The 6,000-nt window shown below is 38.0% G+C and overlaps 1 long non-coding RNA gene across 1 annotated transcript in view; it reads left to right on the forward strand.

Annotated features, from left to right (window-relative positions):
* Positions 1-5,752, forward strand: part of LOC137259735 (uncharacterized) — a 44,269-nt gene extending 38,517 nt beyond the window's left edge. Inside the window, exons 2-3 of the long non-coding RNA XR_010954710.1 lie at positions 461-1,262; positions 2,655-5,752. This is a non-coding gene — a long non-coding RNA (uncharacterized lncRNA). The remainder of the gene's footprint in view (positions 1-460; positions 1,263-2,654) is intronic.
* The last annotated feature ends 248 nt before the right edge of the window (positions 5,753-6,000 follow it).

The following is a 6,000-nucleotide window of genomic DNA, read 5'->3' on the forward strand; positions in this document are numbered from 1 at the left end:
AATTTGCACTCTGCAGTGTGAGAGTTGGAATGTGTATTCTGGAGCGTGAGAGTTGGAATGCGCCCCGTTAAGAGTGAGGGTGAGAATGTTCACTGGTCTACTAGAGTCCATTGTAGTAGTTAACATTGTTGAGAGGAATGTGTTTGGTGTGGTCTAAAGTGAAAGATTGGATGTTCTTTGGAATTCTTTTGTTCTCCTGAAGAATCCTTTGTATTCCTTTGTGTTCTGTTGTCTACAGGGGTGTAATGCAAGTACGCCCTACTCACGTCTAACGTATGAACACAAATGCATGTTTTCAATATAAGAAAAAGATGCTGCTGCGTCTTATAAAATTATGTTTGTGACAAACATTATTTCAGCATTACAAAAATATATCAGAAATCTCCTGAAGAGAGCTATCTTTGTAAATCATGAAATATGTATTCTTGAAAACTTATGTATTGATTTTATTTTCTCGCAGGTGTCCCAGTGTGACGTGACTAACTGCCCAAGCTACCATCACTACAGAGAGGGATTACTGTTTAACAGCGAACGGAATAGATCTATTTGACCGTGTGCGCACATGATATATCATTAATTTCTCACCCTCCTTTAGAGTCTGATGGCGATTTGGAGATTGGTGATTGTAATACTGTATGTGATAAATATCAGAAGCACATGATAGTGATATTCTGTATTCATGTCAGGGAATACAAAGCAGTATAGACCGTGAGCGTACGTGACTTGTGTGAGACTCTGGGCTGCCTAGAGTGGTAATAGTACAACAAGCAGTATCATCCAGTCATGAGACCCGAGTTTGGTGTCCGTTTATACCTGTTGATAGCTGTATTCAGCTTCTCAATTTTTTGTATAACTTACCGTTTTACAAATGAGAACAACTCGCTTACTGTTTTACCTGCATCAACAGACAGTGTCGTCTTTGTGATTGAATTGAATGATACCCTAGTGGTTCACTATCCTCACGTAAATGGTTCCTCGAGGGGTAAAGGTTCCCAGTGCTGTAAATCGGTAAAGGAACAACGCTTGGCACCAGACGAAGGAGAAGACTATCACAGATACGCATCCTCACTAAGCAGCGACGCAGACCCGCACCTATATGTCCTCTCGGCTCATTTTGATGTCAAAAGGAATGCGGTTGATATTGTAGGTGCGGCACTGAGATTACGTTTGTTTCGGCCTGTGTGCGTTTTTGTCACTGACGACCAACGGGAGACCAGAACTGCAGGAAGCGTGCAGTCACTGCATGTGCGCCATGGCAGGAAGTGAGTGATTTTAGCTTAAAAAATGAGTACATAATTATCTGTTCTATTTGCAGTAATAGATATAACTGGACGGTTACAGTAGGAAACTGGTGAAGAGAACATCAAACACCTCCGTCATGCAATTGATAAATGAGCAAGAATATCTCTAAAAATTTGTTGTTTTCAGAATTCTGGAAAATTGATTTTCAGCAGTCCGTGCTTGTCGAAAGAGCTGACTTGTTGGGTCAGGTGGTCATGTTCACTGACTTGTCTGACACGCTCCAAAAGCAACCCGTTTGCGGACATCAGATGAATATGTCCATTGTGTTGTGTCCATAAAGAAAAGAGAGAAAAAAACAAAACACATATATTAGCTCTTGTTAACGATATCAGTGGAATTTCATAACCATCCTTCATGTCATGCCATACTGCATCAATTGACCTCAGAATAAAACATATTTTATAGGTGACCATGACTGAATATACTACCTGATGGTTTATCTTACCTCACACACAAATATAAATGTACCTGTCTGTTTGACTGAGCGATCTTCTATTATTTTCGATGCACCCCGAGTTCAAGCGAGGTGGTACATATGTTTTGTCTAGTATAAATTTAAATGACGCACGATGAATGGAAATTAACGATGTTTGGGAGATAACTCTTTGTGTGTGTGTGTCGTCCGCAAGATTTAGCAATGGGTACGAAAACATTTGAATCTCTTTCCAATAAATAAATTTTGACAAAACGTTCAAAATTGCGGCAACTTTACTATGACAATACCCACGGGTAAAAAACAGCACGTTGACTGAAGTGTTCAAAATTTACATTGAGGTGTTCGGTAAGATACGTACGATGTTTATTGGTCGTTCGGCCTTAAGTCTCGAGGGTGATTGCTTTATCAGCATTTTAGATGTCGGCCAGTCAAAACTGAAACATACAATGTTGTGGCTGGCAACTTCTTCTTTGCTGCATACAGCGATGTTCGATGTAGATTACAACATATTATAAAGATTGAAGACAACCTCTTGTCTCTTGCATACAACGAAGTCAAGCTAAACTTTCACTATTTCTTTTCGTTGAAACTGCAATCGTCACATCCGTCCATCCGCACTTCCGGGTCTAAAACAGAAATCCAAAACCGCCAAATAATCTTGTTGAAATTTGATTGTTCTGGATAAATATAGCTCCCATCAGCGCTAACAGGATTTTTGCTAAGTTTAAGTAGGTCAATGCCATCATTTATATCAGATTTGTTTTCATTTAAATTCATTTTAAGATGGTTTTAGTGCATTTCTAGGTGGCAGTTTAGTCACGTAATTAGTTTTCCAAACTCAATAGTTGACTAGAACTGAATTCATCTAGTCAAGAGAGCTCACGGAAACACACTTATTTTTGTTTATTTCCTTCAGGTACACAGAATTGGCAGTCCATTGTCCCTTAACGCACCCTCACTTAACTCCGTCATTCCTCCGCCTTCCGCCATCAAACCCAACAGCCACAGCTAGGAAAATTGCTGTACAATATCCAGCCAAAGAATATCACAACGTCACGGTATGTTACCCTACAGGGCACTCTCGCTATTCCAGAAGTGATGAGTTTGTGCAGTCCATGACAATAAACAGAATTCTGGGAGCTGATAAATCATTCTGGTACAATCACTCCATCTCTGCCAGCATGAGACCTGCAGTGGACCATTTCGTTCGGTGTGGGCAGCTGGAGATCATACCAGCCCGAATGCCAGAAGTTTTGAGAAAGGATATCGCCTACTTTGGTCAGATAGTGAACATGCATGATTGTTTCTATCGCAATCGCTACACTTCAAAATACATTGTGCTCCAAGATATGGACGAGGTAATGTTACCTCACAAGGACTCAAACTGGCTGACTCTCTTTGAAAGAGTGAAAAGCACAGATAGCAAAATAGGTTCCATTTCATTCAGAAATTCATTCTTTGGAGAGTCAAAAGGACATGTCACGTCACCAGCAAAACATGGATATATCAAAATTCTTTCTCAATTGTTTCATGGCAGGATTTTTCCACATCGTGTCAGGTCCAAATATATTGTCATTCCTGACACAATTGACATATTATACGTTCATGGTCCAGGGCACAAACAAGGGTTTGTCAATAAAGTGCTCAATGTATCTAACGGTATGTTACACCACTATCGAGTTAAAGGTGACAGTAATTATTCACAGGAAGATACGTCGATTATGAGGTTTTCGTCAGAGCTTAAAAAACAGATACACACAACATGGCATTGTATAGAAAATAGTGAGTGAGTGAGTTTAGTTCTACGTCTCCTTTTGAAATATCAACAGAAGTGGACCTAACTAAGTGTTCAGCTTGACCCATTCTATTGAATACTACGAATGCATTGCGTGACCGTGTCACAACTGGTTACGTCTGTCTGGCTGAAAATAGCCAGCTAAAGAGACTTATGTTCAGGTAAGATTCAAAATAACATTGTAACGGAAAGCCTCGTTTCTGTAGCTGCCTCTTCTAATTTTCATTTGATTCTTTCGCATGCATAAAAGCATTTGAAGACCAAAATGCTTGAAGGCATTAGAACTGTTACAATTACCAGACAATCATCATTCGCTTATGTAGATCATTGATACGTTCCAAATTAGAATATGTCTCCATTTTCTGCCGAAGTAATTTCTAAAACCTGGACACAATCCGCCATCAGCGACTCACCTTGTATCTGGTGTCTTTGGAACTTCCTCAATAAGAGTCTTTCTGTGTAGGCAAATGACAAAACAGTACATCGCTACGTTACTCCTCCAAGCCTGATAAGACTCTGTTTTAAAGCCCTGATGAAGAAACCTAGGTGAAGGAACAGTACATCGTTACATTACGTTCAAACTCGTCCAATCCCGATTAGACTCGGTTTTAAATCCCCGAAGAAGCAACCTAAGGTGACTTGCGTCTCGGGATTAGGCCTAAACCGCATACTATGGCTGCAAGTATTGATCTGGTGAATATCGCTGCAAGCAGGCAATTGCAAATTGTGTACTCCACCCAGGCAACTTGTTAGACCATAAGGGAATCTTTCATCAACAGGCCCTAAAGAGTCTGACACAAAACTTTTGATGTATCACCAAATGTTAACTTAGTGGAATAAGACTTAATTTTTCACCTATCATCAACTTCCTTTTACACTGAGTTTCTCTAGTAACAGAAATTTACAAGTACCCACTTTCTAAGGGTTTCCGTCGGGTATCCGGTACGCATATTTCTATTGCGTTTAAGTTACCAGCATTCCAACATACTTTCCGCATAGTGTCAGTTACCAGTTGCAGTTTCAGGTACAATTTTCAACATTCTTATTTATCCATATTATAAGCTCCTTGAAAACAACGTAAGCAATTTGTTTCAATTATGACGCTTACATAAAGAACGACACAACATACAATGCGATTCGCTGTATTATTTTCTCAGCATGAATATTAATTAGCATTTAAATCATTAAGATCATACATGTAACGAATAAAACTTAACTTTGTCTTGATGTTAGCCATGGCGATGGCATGATATTAATGATTCGTTTTATCAAATTGCCCATGTAATTCCACATTGAACGTGACAGTATTTGTTGTGCATATTCACCCAGAAGAGGGTGTATGGATTATGGGTGAGTCAAGTAATAATTAGATTGTAGATCAAGAAAATTAGAAACTAAATCCCTGTTGACGAAGAACAGTAAAAACGTATTAGTATATCACATATATCCATTTAAGACTAGTAATTAAATCTAAAACAGTTTAACGATATGGGACAATACAATATATAAATGTGTCGTAGACTGCCAACAACTCAAGGTAGATCACCACACGTGCACGTGGATCCATGGGAAGTATGCATTATGAAATTATGATGATTTTTAAATGTTAAGATTCCCAATTTATCTTACATATCTTTTTGTTTTATAATGTTTGTAAGTACATTTCAGAAAATATGGATAGCGACTAAAGAAGAAGCAAAACTGTTCCTGAATTTCGATAGCAATCCATACCGAAATTGTTAGAAGCAAACTTCCGAATTTTGTTTCAGTATAGTATTAAACTTTGCTTATCAATTCTCCCTTGACAACGACAATGTTATTCAGATTTGAAGACACATACTATTTGCTTTCCCGATGCATTCGGTTGTTCATAAATTGTCTTAACTGAACAGACTGGAAATAAGTATCTGTCATCAGCCCTTGTGATTACCAAGATACACATTTTATACATATACTTACGGACTTGGTAATTTTGTTGTCCCTCGTTGCTATTCTGTGTCACCTTGCCTCTTCAGATCATCAGGGCTGTTCTACAAAACAATGTGTTTCATGTAGATTACATCATCTGATATGGAAATGTACATATTTCGGGGATTTTTGTTTTTTTTATTTTTTGGTTTTTGTTGTTGTTTTTTTTGTTTTTGTTTTTTGGGTTTTTTTATTTTATTTGTTTTTTTTTCTGCTGTTCTCGGTGCATTGAATAAAATATGGTTACACCATTAAGTCTTTGAGTTGGATTTAGAAATGAATAAAACAAGACAATAATGTTTATGGATGTTAACGTCCTTTTATAAGAAAACAGTGTACGACGTGAGTGCATATACTGGAACGTGTTTTCACAGAATAGCTGACATCCTTAAAACTATTTTGTGTGAACGTCACTAAATTAAGTTAAAATTTCCTTGAAATGTTCCTGCTGATCATCCGTGATCATTATGACAAATGTTTTCTGAAATGTTGCCAATGT

The sequence above is a fragment of the Haliotis asinina genome, chromosome 13 (assembly GCF_037392515.1).
Source record: "Haliotis asinina isolate JCU_RB_2024 chromosome 13, JCU_Hal_asi_v2, whole genome shotgun sequence".
NCBI lineage: Eukaryota > Metazoa > Mollusca > Gastropoda > Lepetellida > Haliotidae > Haliotis > Haliotis asinina.